Genomic DNA, 23,755 nt, shown 5'->3' with positions numbered 1-23,755 from the left:
GACCATATCAGTGATTGCAAGGTGTTTGGAGACTCCTGGAGGGAGGTTGTTATAGAAATGCAAAATATTGCCCCGAGCTGGCTTGTGGCTGTGCATCACTGCCCTCTGCTGAAAAGAATCAGAATTGCTCACCCGTGTGCCCCAGACCCTCCACGGTTAACGGATATGGGCGATTTAGCTGGAGTGCAAGCAACTGGGAGCTGCGCTTGTGGAACAGAGTGAAATGATCATGGTGACAAAGTAGGTCCATGGAGACTTTGATGACCACGCTGTGCCGTTGAGGGTACTTCTGTTTCTTACTGTCTGCTATACAATGCACAGTTTATCTGCCTTAAGTCCATCATGATCTTTAATGTAATTATTCTTACAACATCCTTGTGAGGTGAAGTACATTTTTATGTAGGCGGGGAACTAAGACCTAGACTAAACTTCAGATCCTAAAAGGTATTTGGGCTCCTAATTTCCATTGAAATCAATGGATCAGTGAACACCATCGAAAAGCTTGAGGGAGTTTGGGTGAAACTCCCCTCTCCCCCCCGGTGATCTCAAAGAAAAGCTAACAATGAGATTGGACCTGTGGACTGGGAAAGCGCATTGCATGTGCTTCCAAAGGGAATTCCATCCAGTGCATAGTTGATAGGTAGTGGGATGCTGTTGTCAGTGTTGTCAACTCTTGTGATTTTTTCACGAGTGTTTTCTTAAAGCCCCAGCTCCTGGACTCATGTGAGTACATAAGAATCTCCACTTTCATTTAAGTTTCTAACTCTTATGGTTGCAGAGAAAAGCTTGAAATCCTGACCCCTAAAAGGCACACAGATCAGAAGACAAATTGAAAGAACCCAACATTCATTGTCTTAAAAATCAGATTTTTTACAATCCTCTCATTGTTGTGGGGCCCAACTCATGATTTTTGAATGCCTGGGGTTGCTAACACTGTGAAGATGGTGTTATTAATTGAATGTTCCATTCTCAGTAGCCCCTTTGAACCTCCAGGGAAAAAATTATATATGTATATTAAAATTGTATATGAGGCAGTATGGCCTATTAGCTAGTGTACTGGGACTCAGGCCTTCTAGATTCTGTTCCTGGCTCTGCTACTGGTCTGCTGGATGACCTTGGCCAAGTCACTTTCCTTCCCTGAGCCTCAGTTTCTCCATCTGTAAAATGGGGATAATGACTCTGGCATTCTTTGTGAAGTGCTTTGAGATCAATGGATGAAAAGTCCTCTCTTATGTAAAAGACAGTCATGTTATTAAAACAACATTTACAGTAAAGAAGCAGACCTTTAGCTGGAGCCAAAGACAGACATTTGATGGATCCATTGCCTGCGCTGGCATAGCAACTACTTGGTAAAACGAGAAAAACATTTCAATTTATCATTGAAGTACTAAAAATATTTAATGAGCTTTTTGTTTTGTTTTTAAGACTCTGTAGAGGGTGGTAACTGAGAACATGTAAAATCTGTAGTGGCAGTGGTCAGAGCCCCTGAGAACATTTGAGATGCACAGAGCCAAAGTTATCTTTGGTAGCACTCCAGAGGAATTACACCAGGAATGCACTGGGCTCTCTCTGTTCCTGAGTAGCCTCTTTGGTGGGAATTGTCAGGAATGAAGCCCTGCAGCTGGGCCTGGGAGCAGCTAGCTAACCGCAGCTGAAACCAGCTGATTGGCCGAGCGACGGTGCCAGGACTACTCTTCAGCCCAGCAGTAGCACTTGGCCGGTGGCTGCTCAGTGCTTATGCCTGCAGCTGTGGTCACTCCTGTGCCTGCTTTGTTCCCAGCCTGACTCTGGGTACGTCCAGACTACCTGCCATATCGGCGGGTAGCGATCGATTTTTCGGGGCTCAATATATTGTGTCTCATCTAGACGTGATATATCGATCCCTGAACGCACTCCCGTCGACTCCGGAACTCCACCAGAGTGAGCAGCGGTAGCGGCGTCGACACGGGGAGCCGCGGACATCGATCCTGTGCCATGAGGACGAGAGGTAAATCGATCTAAGACTCTTCGACTTCAGCTACGCTATTCATGTAGCTGAAGTTGCGTATCTTAGATCGATACCCCCCTAATGTAGACCAGCCCTCTGGCTCTTGCTCTGACCATTAGGCTGGGCTGCCCAGGCTCTGTGACAGGCATTCTAACTCCACAAGGACTAGCCATGTGCCCTTTGCTATGTTTTGTGACTCTGCAACCAATCCCCACCATGTGGCATGAGTGGGGATTGAACCCACGACTTTCAGCATGGGCTTCTGCCACTTGAGCTGAAGGGCTGAGGTCATTATTCACTGGCAGTAGTAGGTTCTTGTACTCCTGCCTGGATCCACCACCTCTTACCCCCTGAACCAGTGGCTTCATTTGCACAGCTCAGGATGCCATATAGTGGATTGATACAAGCCAGGCTTTTATTTACACTTTAAAAAAAAAATGTGTGTGAACATGCCAGTGTGTGTGAATGGGCCTAGAGTGACAACATGGTCCTCCGACTGTCCGTAAAACAGATACAGGCCAGGGAGTGACTATGCAAGCTTCCCGATGCTGGCCTTCTAGCGTGCCTCAACCTTGACCAGATGGCCACCCTCTAGAGATACAAGGGTAGATCGGTCTCCATGGTCCATATATGCCTCTCTGCCTCCCTACTGGGATTGCTATACAAGTTGAGCATTGCCATGGTGGTTTTATGTACCCCCCCGGGAACTGGAGTGACGCTACCAAATGCAAAGCCAATGGAGAAGCCCTCTCATGGCAACTGATTTTGGTGACTAGTGAGATGGAATGGACTTGCGCCAATGACCTGGAGGTCTAGCTCCAGTTTCTAATATAAACACCTTCCTAGTAAGAACTGGAGCCAGGTCTTTATTTAGTGTCAATTGGCGTCTCTTGATAGAGTACAGTTGAGCTCTATTCCACTTTACACCAGCTGAGGTTCTGGCCCTCGCCCTTGTCCTGGATCACATGTTGTTCTGGATGACTGGATTCTCAGTGTGAACTTCTGGCATTTGAGAGCCCTCGCTCTGGCCATGTCAACCCCTTTTTAGAGTTTTCCCACTGTTCTCCCAAGCCCTTCTCCAGTGCTTCATGGTCAAGGTTCTTGTCCCTTCCAGGATTCCAGGGCACGGCTACAGTGGTGAATTTTTCTAACTCGTTTTAAAACTCGTGCAGCTAAACTGATTTTAAAACCCATTGGAGCCATGGTCTAGACACAGTTTTTGGCAGTGTGTCTAGTGGCCTGGCCTATTTTTACTGAACCTGTTTCAGAACATCAGAGTAATTCAAATCTGGTGGTCACTCATGGCTTTTTGTTCGGACGGAGTACAGAGAAATGGATTCACCGAGACAAGCCAGGCCACCCTAGACTGCTACAGCTCGGTCTTACACTATGGCTGTAACTGGTTTTAAAATTGATTTGGCTGAATTGGTTTTAAGACTGGTTAGGAGTTTTCCCAGTGTAGAACCTTTATTGTTATAATTTTCACTGTATCATTTTGTTTCTTAGACTGAGTAACTCCACTGACTTCTGTGCTGCACAATGACTGTAATTAATTATAAAACAACTGCTCTGCACTGGGCAATATCCCATCGAGTAGAATATTGTCTTGTATTCATCTCTAAAGTATAAATGCAGTTTTTGGTGAGACATGTGATCCTCCCCAATATTTCATCCACCAAGAGAGACAGTGTGGTTCAGTGGCTAGCATGCGGGACCAAATCAGTCCACTTCCCCCTCTCTGTGCCTCAGTTTCCCTATCTGTAATGTGGGAGTAATGGTACTGCTCCAACTTTGTCAGCTGCTTTGAGATTTGTGGATGACAAGTGCTAGTTATCTTTTAATAGCGGTCACACTTCAGGACAGTGGTCCTGTTGACTTCAGTGGTGCTACTCAAATGAGTAAGGGCGTCTTGCATGAGCAGAAGTTGCGGATTCAACCTTCTTGTTGGCTTTTGTAATATCCATGACAGCCGAACACACATCTTCTGGTCAGTCAGCCATCTTTACTCAGCTGCACCTTATCTCCCTCCCCACTAGATGGGACCCTAGTAACATACATTATAGATTTCATGGCAAACTAATATTGCTTAATTCTTTTGTTAGCACCAGGAAAATCACACTGCAGATACCTGGTAAATCTACTCTACACTTGACCGAGGCCAACTCCGGTTGAGATCAAAACAACGTTTTACTCCAGATGAGTTACTTATTGTTTTATTTTCTTCAATGTTATTCTAAGAACATATCCATTTTCCCCTGGGCTGAAAATCTTTCTTTTATGCCGAGTCTCTTCCATCTGACGCTTCCCCCCTAAGTATCATGGCAGCACAAAGAGGTCTCAGAATAGCATGCGCTGGTGGCTAATTATTTGGAACAATTATACAAAACAAAGACAGAGCCAGACAGCAGGAGGTCTTAACTGTCTAGTCAAGCATGAACTGGCACAGCCTGCCACAGGATTATCACTAAAAGTGGAAAATGGAGAGAAAAAAGGAGAATTATCCCATGGAACAGCCAAGAATTCAGAATTCCTATTAAGGCAAACTTTACAGAAGATCTTGAAACGTCCCCTGGAAGAATTTTCTGAAACACCCCAGAAGACATGGAGGGGAATGACTCAGCATATGAATTTAACACTCATCCCCATGCGGACAGGCCCCCATCCTGCAAACACTTACTTATGTGATTAAACATAAGCATACACTTACCTCTACTGACTGCTCCTTAGTGAAGCCCAGGCATGAGCCCTGGTAGGATCAAGCCCTAGATTTTTATTCTAACTAAGTCCCCACATCAGCGACTGTAGCATAACAAAGGCGCCGGTCCTGGAATGTGAACACTGAACACAGGCCCCCAGCATCTGGCTGGAGTGCCACTGACTTCAGTGCACACACAGGAGCTTCCAACAGAGTTTTCAGCAGGATTGCTGCCCAAGAGAGCACATTTTGAGTGGCTCTGTAGACAATGACCTGATCACTTTCTGCAGGTTGTTCGGAGCCTTTCAGAGTTGCAGACACGCCAGCCCAGGCACAAATTATAAACTGAGAGCTGGTCTACGCTGCAGGCGGGGGGGATCGATCTAAGATACGCAGTATCTTAGTTCGACTTACCTGGCCGTCCTCACGGCGGCAAGTCGACTGCTGCGGCTCCCCCGTCGACTCCGCTTACTCCTCCTGCCAAGGTAGAGTATGGGCGTCAATTCAGAGATCGACTCATCGTGTCTAGATGAGACACGATAAATCAATCCCCGATAGAGCAATTACTACCTGCAGATCCAGTGGATAGTGTAGACGTGGCCTGAGTCCCAACCACTTGCAAGCTTACCAGTGTCAAGGAGACAGGGTGTGTAGGGAAGCTCAGAAAAGGGAATAACAGTGATATTTAGGGTGACCAGACAGCAAGTGTGAAAAATCAGGATGGGAGTGGGGGGTAATAAGAGCCTATATAAGAAAAAGACCCAAAATCAGGACTGTCCCTATCAAATCGGGACATCTGGTCACCCTAGCGGTATTTCTTTAAGTGTTATTGCTAACTCACTTCTCATAGGCAGAGCAAACAGTGTCTGTAGAAGGAATTTGTTGGGGTAATGGAGCAGAACAGGAAGCATATCCCTTGTGTAAGGAGCAACATAGAAAATAGCATGGCACAATAAAAATGAATGGGTGTGACAGAACGGTGATAGAAGACTACAACCATATCAGCACAAGCTCTTGTATAATTATCCACTTCCTAGGGCAGGGTTGTCCTTTGGTAGGAACTTTTTCCCAGCATGCTTTGGTGTGTGTGTGTGTGGGGGGAGGGTGTGGCCCTTTAAACTGGGCAAAGACCCAATAGTCCAAGCTTAAAGTAGCCATATTAGAACTAAGTGCTGGTGCGCCTTCTGGTCGTTTAGTTGGTAGGTATTTCTGATGCCTGTTGTTTGTTTATTTCTCTTCTTGAGAAGAGTCCCATTCTCACAGTCAGCTAGAACTCAGACCTTGCTAAGTACCCCCCAAGCTGCTGAGCTGCCCTGGGGAGCTTCCTGTGGGAGGTTGGAGTCTTCCAAACAGACCAGGTGCTAACAGCAGAGCTACATTATGATCTGCACTGGCCCTTCCTACCCAAACCCCCTGCTGAGTAGAGCTTCCTGGTTTTCTTAGAATCTGCCCCTCTTTTCTCCAGCAGAGCCATAGTGATTTCATTGGGTTAGGTGGGTCCCTCTGTAGCTGGAGGGGTATGGCAGGATCTACCCCAGTATGATGACTTCTGTCTGGGGGTGGAGGGACCCTACAGCCTCATGAGTTTGCTGTCAGCTCATAGCAGCCATGAACATTTTAGCCCAATGGGGGAGGAACTCTTAAAGCTGGTGCAACCATTTCCCATGGTGCACTGCTAAGCCTTTAAATAAATCCGGTTGGGGCTAGCCATTTTGGCTACTCGTACAGCTGGCTCCTTAGTGGGGTGCTGGGGAAGGAATGGGGGGCTCTGGGAGTAAAGAATACAATTTTAAGAGACACAGGCAGGACTCCTGATTTGGGGGAGGTTGTGTATTCAACCCGGTCAGAAAATCACTCCCTTTGAAGGTCTTGCAAGTTGAGCCCCGCCCCAAATCATGTTACTTTTGAAAATCTTGGCCATTTTCTTGACTTTTGCAAATCTCTTTTCTCATTGGCACCACCTGTTCCTTTTATTTAGCTCCCCTGCTTTCATTGGGTACCTTTGTATCTCCCCGAGCATGCCTCTTGCCATAATTCACTGCCTATTTTAGTGAGCGTTACTTTGCTGGAGTGTCTTGCTTGCAGACCACTGCTATGAAAACGTCCTTGATATTTTAACAAGGGTGCTATGTGCTGGGTGAGAACAATTATTTCCTGTATTAGGTTCCTTAGCAGAGTTTTTAGACAATTCTTTAGGGTTACAAGTGTTACAGTTTTCTTAACTGAACGAGCAGCGAGCGCTGCTGCTATTTCAATAATAGTCTTAGCGATGGGAGAGGGAAACACCCCCTAGATCTAGTCCAGGCTATTTCCCAGCGTTTCAGGTCAAGAGGGAAAACTCGAAGCAGCTGCTCTGAGATCTCACACGTGGGAATGGGAACTCTTCTGAGCGCAGGTAGGGTCCTGATCCTGCCTCACTGGAGTCTATAGCAACCGTATTAATGACTTCAGTAGTTGCAGGGTTGAGCTCGAACACTGAAGGTCATGGTAAAGAACCCTGCAGCAGGTGGGCCCAATCTGGTAAGATTCATTGCTGTGTCTATGTGCCGGCCAGCCCCTGGGACCTCCAGAGCTGAAAGCAATGAGACTCTGTGTGGGGGTGTCCATCCAACCAAAGGCCTGAAGGGGTTAAGGTGATAAGATCGGCCAATTAACACCCTAGGCTGCACCTGGAGGAGGAGCCAGTGTGCCAGGAGGATTAATTAGAGATGGAGCTCAGCTGGAGAGGGACAGGAAGGGCTGGGCAAGGCCAAGTAGCAGAGCATAGAAGGGGGTGGGGGGGGTTGCAATCACATTCAAGGTCAGCAAAGGCAAAGTCGGAAATAGTCCAGAGAGACAGTAGTAAAGTGTAGGCTTGTGCAGGCCTCGACTGCTTTTTGTAGGGTCCCTGGGCTGGGGCCCCGTGGGGCTGGGCAGGCCTGGGTTCCCCCACCAGGCCCTGGAGAAGGGGCACCATTACGGGAAGACCACCTGGGACAGTGGCTCTGGAAAGACTTTGATAAATGCACCACCCTCCTTCTCCAGCAGGGGACAGCTATGGTGGCCTGGCCAGAGGCCCACGCCCTGACGCGGGAGCAGCTGAGCCCTGAAAGAGCGAGGCTGAGAGAGAGAGACAGGGAGTGAGCCACTGCAAGAAGAGGTGTCAGGCCGGCAGAGTGGATCCCCAGGTGGGACCAGGAGGAGGGGCTCCAGTGGTGAGTAGAGAACCTCGTGATAGTCTCCTACAGCTTGAGCTAGACAACCAGGCTCTGGAGTTGCAGGCGGAACAGATTCTCCTCCTCTGTGGATCAGGCACTGAGAGGGAGATGCGTTGCTCACCTGTTAACTAGTGGCTGACACGTGATCTTTTCTTATGCAATCAATCCCACCAGCTATGGATCAGATTGGCACTTCGCAGTCTGCCCCAAAGAAGGGCCAGGACCTGGTCCACAGGAGCAGAGGAAATCCCAAATTCTGTCTCCGCTATAACTAGGTCTCAGCTTCTCCCTTGCTCCCTGGATAACAAGAATATCCAGTGTGACATAGGATTTAAAAAAAAAAACATTTTGGAAGGGATATAAACCTTCAAGCTTCAGGGCATAACCCAGCCTCCTACTGCTGGGGGTCAGGAAGAAACTTTCCTGGTGGCCAGCTTATCCCATGCTGCAGGTTTTCTTGCTCCTTCCTCTGCAAAAGCTAGCGTTAGCCACTGTCAGAGACCAGACACGGGTCTAGATGGCTTATCCCATCTGACAAATCTTATGTTCCTATTTTTTTTAAAGATATCCAGCTGGATATTAGGAATATTCTTAAATTTGCCTTCACAAGTGGCAAGGTAACTAATGCCTACTTCAAAAGACTCTGATTTAACAGACGCCTGAGAATTGGAGCGAGCTGCCCGTCTCCCCAGATTGCCTTTGAATGGCAAATTCATATAATCCCTGTAGCAACCTGAGATTTGAGTAATCACTTGGTTGAGCTGAGTCTCTTTTGGTGAACTACGCTCGGGAGGGTGAGGCTGAGTGGCCGGCTTTGTCTGATGGGGTTGATGTGGTGAGTGCGGAGGGAGCGCTTGTTAAGGCTTTGTGTGTGACTAACTGCTAACAAAACACAGGGCCGGTGCCTAATGGAAAATGGTAAATAACCAGCCCTTGTAAAAAAATATTTTGCCATTTGCTTGATCCCAGCTCAAAGGCTAGATCGCCATCGAGGGAGGTGAATTGCTGCCATGTTCTGCTGTGCTCCTGAGCTGTGCTACAAGTATGTTTAATGGGACACAGAAGACAGGGCTGGCTGAATTAAGGAGGATAAAAATCCCGTAGGAACTAAATGAACCCATATTTTGATAAGGCACCGACAAAGGGGTGGCACTAGTCCAGAAGGCAGTCCAGATAGTGCTGCAGCGTGGTGTGTTTGCTCAGGGCTGACTTTCTCATGCTCTCATTGTGTGGACCAGGCTTGATAGACTTTTTCTTGCACCCAAGTCAACACTCCATCACTTTGGTTCTCAGAATGTTTCTGCCGGTTGCCAAGGAAAGTTCCACGGAGCCCTAATGAGCCCTGGACCATCATTTGAAAACCACTGGCTTTGGGGATCTTCATGAGCCATGCTGAAATCTAACCAGTGGAAGAATCCCAGGTATGGCTTCTCCTGGCATCTTTCTTTCCAGTGCCCTTTGCCCTGGGTACGTTTGGCCAAGCCCCACACATTTGCACCAAGACTAATTAATGTTGCACAGACATTCCTTTAAAAAACGTCAAAAGGTTAGTTTTCTCTCCTGTGCTTCCATGATTACATTTGCTGAGAGTGGTCACCCTCAGGAGGTTTCCTGGAGTCGTGCTCAGCAAATGGATTCTCTGGGTGAATCATCACCACCTGCAAAGTCCTAAATCAAGGCTTAGTTGAGGTGGTCTTTACAGGGCCCATGGGAGAAGACCCTTTTCCCCAATCTGCAGAGCATGAATGCAGCAGCTGCGGTCATGGTGTGTTTTACTTCTTCTGTGGAGGAAGCAGTGTGGCCTAGTGGCTAGAGTCCTGGACTGGGTAGACCCAGGTTCTATTCCTGGCTCTGCCACTGACCTGCTGGGTGACCTTTGGCAAATCACTTCACTGCACCTTGGTGCCTCAATTTCCCCATCTGTAAAATGGGGAGAATGATGCGGGCCTCCTTTGTAAAGTGCTGTGGCATGCACTGAATAAGACCTGGGTATTGTGGAATCACTAGTAGCTCTTCTCTTTCTGTTACCTGCACTCACTCATTGTGGCACTCTGTACCCCTCTGGGCCACGTGTAGATTGATGATCCTGCCACAGGCCTTGTCTGACAGATTTGGCTCTCTGAGGGGAGGGACAGCTCAGTGGTTTGAGTATTGGCCTGCTAAACCCAGGGTTGTGAGCTCAATCTTTGAGGGGGCCATTTAGGGAACTGGGGTAAAAATCTGTCTGGGGACTGGTCCTGCTTTGAGCAGGGGGTTGGACTAAATGCCCTCCTGAGGTCCCTTCCAACCCTGAGACTCTATGACTCATGCATTTAGAACCAGAGGGCCCAGCTTTAATCCCTGCTGCTAATGACCCAACCTGGGGCCTCACATTATATATACACTGTCCCATATTCCTCACATTACAATGCGGGAGAGCAGCCATGATGCACAGTGGCAGAGTAACCATCCCAGTTCCACTATGGCCAACCCTGGTGCACCCAAACAGTTGGAGAAGGAAGTCCAGCTTTTATTATCCTTTATTGGGTCTCTAACCTGAACACTCAGCAGCTTCTTAAGCAGTGCATCAGCAATAAACCTGACATCCTCTAGATGGCACACTTATCTCTGAGCTGCAAGAGTGCCCGAAAATCCCACAGCTGAGACCCACATTCCATGCTTCTTATGATGCGTATGGTATGAACTGTTTGATCGACTTCAGTGGGAGTTTTTCTTGTGACTGAAACTGGGCCAGTGCAGTGATGTAGTCAGGCCTTAAGGATAATGGGGGCTGCCATGAATCCAACAGTCTGAATCTCTCTCTCATCACAACGGGTGTGAGTATTTATCTAGGCTGAATCATCAGTGGGGGCAAAAAGCATCCGTCTCCTGCTCGACACCAGAGAAGTACCGTTAGTGGAGTCGGATGAACTACGTCGATGCAGCAGGCTTTTACTAACGCGGCTGTAAGGTACCACAGACAGATCGGGAAATGCAAAAGTCAAGTCAAGCAGGTGGCCAAATTTCCCAGAAGTGACTCGTGACTTTGGAGGCTGAAGTAGAGACACGTGAAAGGGGACCAATGAGACACACAGGAAAAGGGATTTTTCAGAAAGTGCTGAGCAACCTGCCCTCTGATCATCCAGCCCGTTTTAGGTGAGTGAATTTGATCATCCCCGGGCTGGTACGTCTCCTTTAACTGCACAGACATGCCAAGAGGTACAGACAGATACTAGTGAATGGCTCACAACACCCACACTGATGCCTCCATGAAGTCCTCTAGGAGCAGAGTGAGGATCTGCTCCCCACGAGCACAAACCAGGGATTAGATTTAGGGTACTCAATCCAAACATAAGGACATAAGAACTGTCCTACTGGGTCAGACCAAAGGTCCTTCCAGTCCAGTATCCTGTCTACCGACAGTGGCCAATGCCAGGTGCCCCAGAGGGAGTGAACTTAACAGGCAATGATCAAGTGATCTCTCTCCTGCCGTCCATCTCCACCCTCTGACAAACAGAGGCTAGGGACACCATTCCTTACCCATCCTGGTTAATAGACATTAATGGACTTCACCACCATGAATTTATCCAGTTCTCTTTTAAACCCTGTTATAGTCCTAGCCTTCACAACCTCCTCAGGCAAGGAGTTCCACAAGTTGACTGTGCTGTGTGAAGAACTTCCTTTTAGTTGTTTTAAACCTGCTGCCCATTAATTTCATTTGGTGGCCCCTAGTTCTTATGTTATGGGAAGAAATAAATAACTTTTCCTTATTCACTTTCTCCACACCATTCATGATTTTATAGACCTCCAGGAAGAGAGGACAGATCCCAGTCCCTGTAGTGGTTTGGCAACCCATTTCCAAGTCATTCACTTGAATATTGTGGGGCTGGAGGCCCTGAAACCTGGAAAATTTCCATTGACTGGGTGATTGAATGGCCACACACCAGAGAGGGACATTGTATGCTGCTAGGGGATAATAAGGGTTTTGGAGATGGCTGATGGAAGTGATTTAACTTCCTTTTTTTATAGGCTGAAATTCACCCTGTGCAGAGCACCAGCAGGGAAATGGTAGACCAGTCAGCCTCACTTTGACAGTTTAATGATTTGTTCCAATCTGTAACACCTAGAGGATAATAGCGTTATAAAGAATAGCCAGCATGGATTTGTCAAGAACAAATCACGCCAAACTAATCTAAATTCCTTCTTTGACTGGGTTAATTCCCTAGTGGATGAGGGGGGAAGCAATAGGTGGGATATATCCTGTCAGGGATGGTCTCAAATAATACTTAGTTCTGCCATGAGTGCAGGGGACTGGACCAGATGACCTCTCAAGGTCCTTTCCAGTCCTATGATTTTTTGACAGAGTCCCATGTGACCTTCTCATACAGAAACTGGGGAGTGCAGTCTAGATGAAATTTCTATGAGGTAGGTGCACAACTGGTTGAAAGCATGTACCCGAAGAGTAGTTATCAATGGTATGCTGTCAAACTGGGAGGGCATATCAAGTGGGGTCATGGGTCAATCCTGGATCTGGTACTCGTTAATATTTTCACTAATGATTTGAATAATGGAGTGGAGGGTGTGCTTATAAAATTTCCAGCTGACACTAAGCTGGGAGGGGTTGCAAGCACTTCAGAGGAAATGACCATGAAGAAGTGGAGAATTGGTCTGAATTCAACCAGATCAACTCCAATAAAGCTACGTGCAAAGTATTTTGCTTAGAAAAGAAAAATCAAATGCACGGCTACAAAATGGGGACTAACTGGTTAGGTGGTAGCACTACTGAAAGGATCTGGAGGTTGTAATGGATCACAAGTTAATGAGAGCAGGGCCAGTTGTAGGATTTTTGCCGCCACAAGCTTCGAGAGCACAACTGCCAAAGCAAAAAAAAAACAAACAAAAAATTGGAATGCCGCCCCTGGAATTGTGCTGCCCCAAGCACGTGCTTGCTTTGCTGGTGCCTAGAGCCGGCCCTGAATGAGAGTTAATAAAGTGATGCAGTTGCAAAAAAGGTGAATACCATTCTGGAGGGTATTCACAGGAGTGTCTGTGATCCTGGAGATCATTGTCCCACTCTGTCACTGCTGAGACCTCAGCTGGTCCAATTCTGGGCACCACCCTTTGGGAAAGATGTGCGCAAATTGGAGAGCGGGTCCAGAGGAGAGCAACAACAATGAGAAAAGGTTTAGAAAACCTGACTACAAGAAGTTTTGTTGTTGTTTTTTAAAGGGCATGTTTAGTGAGTGGGGACCTGAGAAAAAGGCTTCAAATAATAAGAACATAAGAACAGCCATACTGGGTCAGACCAAAGGTCCATCCAGCCCAGTATCTGTCTACCGACAGTGGCCAATGCCAGGGGCCCCAGAGAGAGTGAACCTAACAGGTAATGATCAAGTGATCTTTCTCCTGCCATCCATCTCCATCCTCTGACGAACAGATGTAATGGGTGTTAGAAAGAGGAATCTGATCAATTGTTCTCCACGTTCACTGAAGGTGGGACAAGAAGTAATAGGCTTCATCTGCAGCAAGGGAGATTTTAGGTTAGACAGCAGGAAAAACTTTCTAACTCGAAGGGTAGTTAAGCTTTGAAATAGGCTTCTGCGGGAGGTTGTGGAATCCTCATCATTGAAGCTTTTTAAGAACAGGTTGGACAAACAACTGTCAGGGATGGTGTGACAGGGTGTATCGGCCCCACACTGGTGCAGCAGGGGTTAACCCTTCTCTCTTGGCTAAGGAGGCCACGCCCCCTCGGCTCTGCTGGGCACGTTCCAGCTGGAGACAGGCTATAAAAGGCAGCGGAGCAGATCAGTCTGGGCTGACTGCCGGTGAGGAAGGAGGTGCACTGTTGAGTCCTAGCGGAGGAACGCCTGCACTCCAGGACGCGGAGGCCAGCCAGTCGGAGACTGACCCTGACACACAGGCTCAGGACACCACAGAGAAAAGAGAGACCATGGAGAGCCGGAGGCAGAAAACTGCAGAGAATTGGGTAGGAAGTGACCCAAGGAAACTTTATGAGTAAGCGGTGGTAGAACTGGAGACAGGCTCGGTGTATTTTGGTAGGATCCCCACCAAGCTGGTGGTGGAAAACTCTGCCACTGATAGGGCCCTGGGTCAGGACCTAGAGGAGAGGGCAGGCCCGGGTCCCCCTAACCTGGCTACCACCCACCCTGGGGCGATGGTCCAGCTCATCTACACTATTGACTCAGGCCGCTGGGCCACCCTGCCCCGAGAGCAAACCCTGAGACTGGGGGCAGCCCTACAGACTCAATTGAGGGGCCATAACGCACCACTCTCCTGCCCCCAAAGGGTGATGGGGTGTATCAGCCCCGGGACAACTGGTCTAAGGTTACTTGGTCTGACTCCTGCCTTGGCAAAGGGGCTGAACTTGATGACGTCTCAAGGCCAGTTCCTGCCCTACGTTTCTGTGACTCTAAGGTCTGGGCTCTTTGCAAATCCCACTACGGCCCTCAAAAGAGGCCTTGTGCTGACTTTCAGCACAGGGTGAATTTCACCTTTGGTGCCTAATTCAAAGTCTAGGCAGTTAACGAAATTAAAACTAATGATATTTCTGTAGAAATGTTAAAAACCATACACAGAATAACAAATTTCATCAGGCCTCTTTGTTTAACAACTTAACCCACCCTCTGTTAAACAACCTGCCCTGAAAAATTGCAGCCTCCGTGCCTTACATCATTTTACTCGTTCTGCTTTGGATTGTGTCCCATTTCTTGATGTCTGACTGGCGTGGAGGAAAGTTCCCCAGGCTATACACAATATTCCAAAAATGTCATTTATCCAGGTTGGATAGGGAAGAGTTAGAACCTCCTTAGCTTTGCCTGTGACAATGCCATATAGATATCAATAGCCCTCGTTTTCTGTATCATCACTTTTTTCTAGCTTATACCTAGTGCTCTCCACTAAACTCAGATCTCTCTGCTCTGCTGATTTCTATACGCTATTTCCTGGTCTTATGTTTATCATCTTAATTTTTCTAAATTAAGTCTCTTTCAGGTAATTTTTCCTCTCCTTCCCGCTTGTATCCATCCACTTCCCTCTCTCCCTTCAGGGTGTTCAGTCCACCTGCAAATCTGATCAAGCTAGAACTTCCTCCAGATCATTTATCAAACTGTGCAATGACACCTGGCTCAACCCTGTGCCCTTTCTCCAGTGGAAACTTACTCAATGCATCTTTCCAAAGACAAGCTAAACCCTGGAAGAGCTGCTATTTGAGCAGGAGAGTGGGAATTAGTGTGCTGTTCTCCAGGTCAAGTCTCCCCAGAACTGTATTATACTCCCATAAAGGCCAGAAAGCTTTTTTTAAAATTCCAGCTTAAACTGTGCAGAAAATAAGGCCTTGATCCTGCAGTTGGATCTTGGGCGTACCTCACCACCTGTGCCAGGAGTCCATTGACTTTAATATGGGCCCAGCCACACTGATCTAATTCGGGTGTTTCCAGTAGCCAAGGCATTTCTTGCGATTGTGTACCACTGAGATAGGGGCTGGTCCAAGGCCCACCAGAATTAAAGCACATCGGAGAGGCAAAGGACACCTGCTGGCTTTGCAGGGGTAAGTGGCACAGTGGTTGTTACAATTTACTAAGTTCTATGAAATTGCTGCCTGACCCCAGTAGCCACTTTTCTTTTATATTGCGGGGCGTCCACAATTGCAGCAGGCACATTTATGTGGCTTTAAAGACCCTCCGTTCTCCTCCTTAAAAATAGAGAGAACCAAGATCACAAGCTGGATGATTTAAAGACTCAAATACTAAAGCAATCCTCAAGGCTGAGCAGCAGGAGGGAGCTGGGGGGAGTGTACATGAGAAACAGTGGTCTGTGGAAGAGTGGCTAGGACCCTGGAACATGACTCTAGAGATCTGGGTGCTATTCCCAGCTTTGCCACAAAGCTGCTGTATGCCCTTATAATAAAAAATAATAATAATATATGGAGATATACCTGTCTCATACAACTGGAAGGGACCCCAAAAGGTCATTGAGTCCAGCCCCCTGCTTTCACTAGTAGGACCAAGTACTGATTTTTGTCTCAGATCCCTAAATGGCCCCTCAAGGATTGAACTCACAAGCTGGGGTTTAGCAGGCCCCACCGAGCTATCCCTCCCCCCTTGGGCCAGTCACTTGACCACCTTGTACCTCTGTTTCCCCTCCCACCCTTAATCTTGCCTATTTAGACTGGAAGTTCTTCAGGGCAAAGACACTGTCTCCTTTCATGTTTGTACAACGCCTAGTGCTGTGGGATCCTGCTTTCAGCTAGGCATCTAGATGCCATCATGATACCAATCTTCTTGTCGGGTCCTCCTACTGCTTCTCGCCATAGCTGTGCACCTGTGATGGCTGGATCCTCATTAACGGTGGCGAGAGAACTTTGCCGTGACTCAGCGTTGGCGTTCGATCGTGCAGTGGAATGTCTTGGATCTGTGCATTGCCCTGTGCGCTCAACGGTACTAGCAACGTCCTGGCATATTCCAGGAGGAGCAACACTGGTGAGGACGTAGAGGCTGTTGACACAGGTAGGCTCACCGCAGTCTGTAACAGAGGGGCACGGCGGTGTTCAGTACAGGGTCTTGCTTCTTTGCGTGAGGGGATCATGCCCACGCTGCACAGGCAGAGGAGTAACACGGTGCCGGTGTTGCTGATCAGAGTAGGCGGGCCTGTACCCCACTCTGATGGAACCAGCTGGCTGAGACTGTTGTGACATATGCTAACCTTGGCTTCAGTTTTCTCCATGTGGGGCTGAAAACGAGAGTGTGTGGGAGAGAGTAACACTGAGGTATAAGGGAGGATGATGCAAATTATAACAATATAATTACAGTATCATGTAATTTGAACTCTGGTGCTTTTGGTTCATTATTACTACTTATTATACAAATGGTAAGTGGTATTAATAATAAACCAACAGTACCAGAGTTCAAATTTTACCTACCTCTAATTTTCTCTTCTTTAAAATGAGGTTTCGACTTCCCTTTTACGCAGAAGTGGGAAGAGCTTTTAAATTTACCGTATAGACTCGATCATAAACTGGTTTGTTTATAAGCCGACCCCCCCGCCCCCAAGATGGATAAGTAAAAATGGAAACATTTTATAACCCGTTCATAAGCCGACCCTATAATTCAGGGGTCAGCACACTTTTTGGCTCCCAGGCCATCAGGATAAGCCGCTGGTGGGCCGAGATGGTTTGTTTACCTCGAGCATCCGCGGGCACAGAGGTAAACCTAAGTAAACAAAGTGTCCCGGCGCGCCAGCTGCTTACCCTGACTGGCCGGGACAGCAACTGGTGGGGAAAATTTTTGGGGGGGGGGGGGGAGAATCTGGGAGTGAGGGGAGTAACCCCTGTGACTACCCCTCACATGACCCCACCCCTAGCCCAGGACTCCCGCACTCTCCCCATCCCTTCCCTTCCCACCATATCTGGGGAGGGCCAGGGGAGGATGTCTCTGGCCTGGCTGGAGCTGCTCTGGCAGGCCAGACCAGGCAGCGCGGCCGCAGCATGTTCCAGCGGGCTGGGCAGGGTGGCATGGCCGCAGTGCGCTCCAGAGCCCGGGTGGTGCGGCCACAGCCTGCTTTGGGGGATGGGGCTGAGTGGCACGGCTGCAGCCTGCCAGCCCCAGAGCTGCAGCTGCTTCAGAGGCTGGGGGGTGGGGGGGAAAAGAGCAGCGTGACCAGAAGCGGAGAGACTCTGATCCCACCTCTTCCCTTCTGTCTCTGCTGCCTTTCCTTGCTCCCTCTGTTGGGGGGAGGGGCTATGTCCCACCTCTCCTTCTCTGTACCTGTTCATAAGCCAACCCCCATCTCTGGTGCTTCCCTTTTTTACTAAAAAAATGTGGCTTATGAACATATTAGCATGTGCATGCGAAAGCCAGATTTTCACCATTCAATGTGTTAAAGTGCATTCACACACTCCCAGCTCTGCTACTGGTCTGCTGGGTGACCCTGGGCAAGTCACTTAACTTCTCTTCATCTTCACCTTCACCCATAAAATGGGGAAACTGATTATGGTACTGACCTCCTTTGTAAAACACTTCAGGAGGTGCTGATGCAAAGTACTATAGAAGACCTAGAATATTATTTTTATTATGGGCACATGCCTATTATGCACATACATACCTAGTGTTCAAACCAGGTGTCTCTGCACACATGAGGCCAGATGGGCTCCTAGCTTGCCATACACATGCACAAATAGCTCATGTACCTGCATGCAACTGGAATGTCTGGGCATAAGCTAGGCATGAACAAATACAGACTTTGAACATCTGGCCCTTGAAAATCTTGGTCAAATTTTTCAATAGAGGCTGTTTTGCTCAGCATCTGCATGAATCAGACCTTTTATTCAGATGTTACTGCAGACACCCACAGTTGGAAAATATTATCCCTTATACAATTCCCTGAGATTTTTCTAACTTTATTTTGGGATTTAAAATAATAGTGATTAACAGATCTGTTTTCTTAGGGATATTTTTCTTTGTGTGGATGGCATGCTGCCTTTTCTAAATATGGGTGTGGCCACATGTGCCAAAGCACAACTAACTTCAACACACTTGTGCATTAGGCTGACATGTTGGTGGGTTTTTTTCCTAATGGCAAAGAGGAGAACTAGATTTTGTGTGTTTTCAAAAATGCACATGGTCCTCTGAGTTGAGAGCTCCAAGTTCCACTAAGTCACTTGCACGTATCTCAGTCTTGTCATATGAGAATGAGGAGGAACTATACAAAAAGCTTGTATCAAGCAGGGTTAAACAGCTGAGTATTAAGATTTCATCCAAGGTTGAGTGTTGGGCACAGTTTAATATGTGATGGAAGTAAGCTCTAAGGGAGGGACAAGGATAAATATTTTCAAACCTGAGTGCCTAAAGCTAAGCCCCTAAATCGATATTTATGCACCTAAATAGGTGGCCTGATTTTCCCCCCTCCCAGAAGTCTTAAGGACCCAATAAGAAACTCCACTGGACTTGTGCTCTTAAAATCACATAGGCATTCTTTAAAACCAACCAAAGCTCCCACTGAAATCAATGACAATTGTTGGTGCTCAACATTTTGGAAAATCAGGCCATTCTTTGTTTAGGTACCTCATTTTAGACACTTAAGTTTAAAAATAGTTGGCCCAAGCAATGAAGATCTAAAATACCCGAGCACAGCACTGACTATTCCAATGGTAGAATTCTCTGCAGGATGCAACTTGATGGAAGTCTCTGGGCTGTGTACGTAGGTGGTGATAAACATATTTTGGGAGCCAGCATCATGAGAGAATACTGCAGCATGAGCCACAGACTGGAAACAGGCCTAAGACATAGTAAATCAGCTTCTGCGATCTGAGTAATATGTGGCTGAAAAAGAGGTTCAGAGTCACTGAGGGATCAGAAATTCTGAACCTTGGAAACTGAAAGAAGAGAACTAGCATCAAAGGAAATCGCATAAGTGGGAAAAAGAGACCCCGGGGATATCCCAGGCAGCAACAGAGCTGTCTTCTTACTGTGTTTTCAAAAGAGTTAGAGGACAGCCAATGCTTGATAGCAACAAGGCAATGCAGCAAAATCCATCAGGCAGACTTCGGGGACCTGGAGATGAGTCTCATCAGAATAAGTGAACATAAAATGGTACTCAACCAAGGAAGCATAACAAAAAAAAAAAAAGGCAAAACCCAATAGATCATCTGGAAAGAACCCAGGAGCAAATCTGTCTGCAATGGAAATCCGAAAGCTCCAAAATAATAACCTACACGTCTAGACAAACCAAACAAGTACTGTATCAGTCTGAGCAATGTAAGCAGAGGGCACAATGCTGCACCCTCTGTACAGACAAAACTCCCACTGGAAGTTATTCCTGTAAGGAGTACAGGATCAGGCCCTTGGCTAAGAGAGGCTTATCTGGCCAACATCAATTCACTGCAGATCTGTGCATGGATAATCTCAATGCAAGGAGCTAGATGTAAGAAATCAAGTCCTTGCTTCTAAAGAGGGTGCTCCTGGAATCATTCTTTGACTCTCAACAACCTTTGGCAAATGAAAAAGCCCAAGATTCCAGACAGGCTGACTTAAGGTTTTCACAGGGAAAACATGCTCTCACCATGGCTTCAGCCTTAAAACTGGACCGGGCCCAAGCCTGTTCCCCCTGAAGCCACTCAGAGGGGATTTTACCTGTTGAAATCAGTGGGATCAGCTGGGTTCCCCACCTGTTTCCACCAGTTTCATGAAGAGACTGAAGTAGCAATTAATTTAAAGGCCAAGATCTTGTGATGAGGCAGTCTGTCTTAAACCTTAAGAGAAGTTTTAAAATGTGGAGCTCTGGGGAGACATCTTGTATCCCCTCCACTAAGGTGAAATGCACAACAAATAAACATTAGCCTAACACGTTGCCACTGGGTTGGGGTAATAAAGAACATGAGAGGTTTATAATGAAAGTAAAGAGAAAGGTTAGCAGAGTTGATCCGCTGACTTATGTTTGCAGTCTAACTTTTTTGTAATGTGTACAAGTCACATCAGGGAACAATAACATAGGAAACAAACTTGATTATGGCATTATTATGTAGCCACTTTGGATGGCAGACCTCCCCCCTCAAATATTTTATAAATCCGTCTAAAAAGGGGAGAGATTTGTCACTAACGGATGATAGATTGGGAGGGGGGTTTTGAGGATGGGAACTGAATAGAAATCCTGCCTAGAGAGAGTGCAGAGGGTTTTTTTTTTTGTTGTCCCTTAAACCTGAGAGTATTTGGAAAATTAAAAGAAAGCATTGTCTGTATCCCTTTTCGGATAGACTCCTGCCTCAGCAATATGACTGCCCTATTGTCTGTCTCATTGTGAAGCCCAATATGCCAACTAACCATTTAAAAAAAAAAACTTACAACAAATTCTATGATCTGACCATCTGTCATAGTGTCAGTCGAAGCTCTTTCTCCCGGGCTCCTTTCTAGGTACCTTGTGGTTTTCTGTCCATAATAAGCCACCAGATCAATTCAAAGCCGAAGTGCTTGTAGAGTCAAAGGGGAACGTGTCCTTCAGAATTTGTTTCCTCTCAGGCCGTTGCTGATCTGAAATGGAGTTTTATTTTTCTTTAGACACGTCAGTCATCGCCGAGCCAGGCGTGTGATATTTGGAACTGAAGCCTGTTCGCTCCCCATGTGCTTCGCTTTAGTTCGGTATGTTACGTGCTAAAGGAGAGAGGAATCTGAGGTTTACACTCCAAGAGATTTGACAAACGCGACCTGATGGCATCTCTGTAGAGTAAACCAGCTGAACGGAGCCTTCCTAGAAACAAAAACCTCCCGGATTTGTGGTTTCTTTGAAATCTTTCTGGGCGCGTGGCCCCTACGGGGTTTCAGATCGGAGGGTTTCCGTCGAACGCACGTGAGTCTGTAATAGCAGCGAGGCGTCTCCGTAGCCTTGGCCGATGAGTTGAGTTGAGCTATTCGTGGTGTCTCTAGGAGCCTGGTTAGCGTTTATCGACTTTTATTTGGTATTTCGACAGGACAGCAGCTGTCGGAGGGAAGGGCACGAAAGCCAGCCCGTTCGTGCCCCCTGGGCACCGCACCGCTTGCCCCAGTGATGGGAATTCCAGGACCATAACCCCACATCTGTTTCACTTCGACTGGTGGTTTCTTGGAGGAGCTCAGCGTGCCAACCCAGAGGCGAGAACATTTCGAAGCCGATCGAAGGGGATTCTGATGTGTGACTCAAACAGGCAGAAGTTCACGCTTCTATATATAGCGATGAGTGGAGATTTTCAACTCCAAGAAATCCGTTCTCCGTTTCGTCTTTGCCTCCTCTCGGGTGGTTCTCACCCTGTCTGCTCCGGATTCGACAGCAAAATCGGGGGGAGGGTTTAGCAGATGCCTTCTTTACCTTTACTTAATGATTTTAATAATAAAAGTTGTTCCACGCCCATAAAGACACCAGCTCCCGGCAGTTACTTGGAGTCATGAAATATACAAAGCGGAAATTCAATCGCACGTTTTGTGTGTGTGGTCGGAATCGCTAGCAGCTGCTTCGGATTTTTTTTAAACACTTTCGTTTATGCAGGGGAGGCATAATTATTATTTTTACTTAATAAAAGTAGGACAAGTCGCCCCTGCTCTTACATGTGTCCTTCCTTATCGGGTTTCCAAGGCTCTGATTATTCAATAGCTAATTTAAACAAAGCGGATAGAAAAGATGTCAAGTATCCGGAGCATTTAGTCCTTAATTTAGAATAAATATATATATATCTATTCCCAATGCACATTATTGGGATTAAAGGAGTGTAAAAGTGAGAGAGCGCAGCTGTTGTGTTTACACACGCGGAGTTTCCCCCGAATCAGTAAGTGGTTGCCTTTTTTTTAAAATTGTAAATAAAACCCATCTTTGATTCCAGTGCTAAAAAAAGGAAATGACTCAGTTTGTTTATGGGATGCGGGCTCTTGCATATCGATTGGAACTTGAGAAGTCCAGGGAAATGCCTGGCATGCACTGCTAAAATTTATTAAGGAGCCCTCTAATTGTAGCGAGCCTGTGCCCAAGTCGTTAGGATTTGAATAATTGTGATCGGTATTTGGAAGCGGGGAGGATGCAGCTGCTTGGCCTAGTTCAGCGGTATTAGTGCTGGAGATTTGACCACCAAATGGTCGCACCTGTTCCTCAGCCGCAGCGAGCTGCAATTCATCACTGCTGTTTCTCACACTGCTAAATGTGGGACTCTTTTTTAAATCCCACTTGTTGAAATCCCAGTTGCTTAGTATCAGACGGGAGCTCTCCTTCCCCACACAGGACTCTGCTTACAGAAGCGTTCTCACACCTGTGTGAAGCGAAGCACTTCCTCCCCCCAGGGCCCTTGACCGAATTCGAATTATTATCGGCAGTGGCCCGATCTTGCCAACCTTCATGCGATTAATCCTTTCTCACACGCTTAGCCTGGTCGATTTCAGGGATGACTCATCCGACCCCTAATTCTGGGAGGGCAAGGAGTAAAATTGGTCGTAATCGGAGGGAGTTAAGGAAGACGCTGCAAAATCTTCCCTATATAAAAATCCCCCATCACAAACTAACTGGATTACAGGGACAGTACCCCGTTGCTAATTAACTCCCCCTCTTTAATTCGCCGCAAGAAAAATTGGTAAATCTCGTGAATTAACCAGCCTCTCTTTAGGAAAGCACCTAAAGGCAAGTGATACTGAAGAAAGTAGGTGACAGGGTGGATGAGCAGTGTATGCGGATATCACACACGCGCCTCATTAGCTGGTTGGAAATAAAGTCTTTCAGATCTAACCAGGTTCATTTGATCGCAGCTTTCTCCTCCATCCCTTGCGAGACACAGAGCCCTAGCTCGGGAGAGGGACCCTGTGAGTTGGTGCATTGCAGTAGGTTGTAACACCCTGTTTTCAGCCATGAGGAAGACAGGAATTTCTGGAGGACTCTTCTGATAGGAGGCCGAGCTATTCTCTATAGGGACAGAAGACTCGCGCTGACGCCAGCATAAAGGTGTTAAAAAGGGTGTGTATTGCTTCGAAGCAAGGCATCTCTCGTTTAAACGGAGAGCGACCTCTCCATTCTATTTTACAGTCACTTGCTAATGGCGTTGCTTGGGGTTCATCGCAGGTACAACTGGGGAGCAGCTGCCTGGACAATCTTGGTCATAGAAGCCGCTTTTGACCTGCTTCCGGCTATTTCAATTTTTGCAAAACGGTGGTGATTTGGGGGGTGCGATCCTACGCGGGGTAGGAAAGCCTGCGCCGAATAAGTGGCACCTTATTAATATATCGTCCCATCGCTATTACATTCCTGGATAAGCCCCCGGATCAGCAGGAGGCTGGGGATAGGGACGGGAAGAAAGCTCGGGCCCGAAAGTTGGGCTGTCCTGTGGGGAAAGGCGATGGCTGGGGAACCTATTCTTACCTCTGAAAGCCACTTTCTAGG

At 47.2% G+C, this 23,755-nt stretch overlaps 2 long non-coding RNA genes across 5 annotated transcripts; one reads left to right on the top strand and one right to left on the bottom strand.

Moving 5' to 3' along the window:
• Positions 1–4,246: 4,246 nt before the first annotated feature.
• Positions 4,247–9,198, bottom strand: LOC120370817. Its single transcript, XR_005583963.1, has 4 exons — positions 9,020–9,198; positions 8,001–8,176; positions 5,097–5,159; positions 4,247–4,451 (listed from the first exon to the last, which is right to left on the bottom strand). It is a non-coding gene; the product is annotated as an uncharacterized LOC120370817 (long non-coding RNA).
• Positions 7,492–22,976, top strand: LOC120370816. 4 transcript variants are annotated; one of them, XR_005583960.1, is made up of 5 exons: positions 7,492–7,530; positions 7,707–7,876; positions 9,173–9,300; positions 20,926–21,214; positions 21,336–22,574. It is a non-coding gene; the product is annotated as an uncharacterized LOC120370816 (long non-coding RNA). The 4 variants fall into 4 exon arrangements; XR_005583962.1 differs by adding an exon at positions 16,045–16,383 and having other exon boundaries at positions 7,493–7,876; positions 21,336–22,976; XR_005583959.1 differs by having other exon boundaries at positions 7,500–7,876; positions 21,336–22,565.
• The last annotated feature ends 779 nt before the right edge of the window (positions 22,977–23,755 follow it).

The sequence above is a fragment of the Mauremys reevesii genome, linkage group 8, assembly GCF_016161935.1.
Source record: "Mauremys reevesii isolate NIE-2019 linkage group 8, ASM1616193v1, whole genome shotgun sequence".
NCBI lineage: Eukaryota > Metazoa > Chordata > Testudines > Geoemydidae > Mauremys > Mauremys reevesii.
Note: the sequence above shows the minus strand (reverse complement) of the source record. Positions and strands in the feature narration are given on the sequence as shown.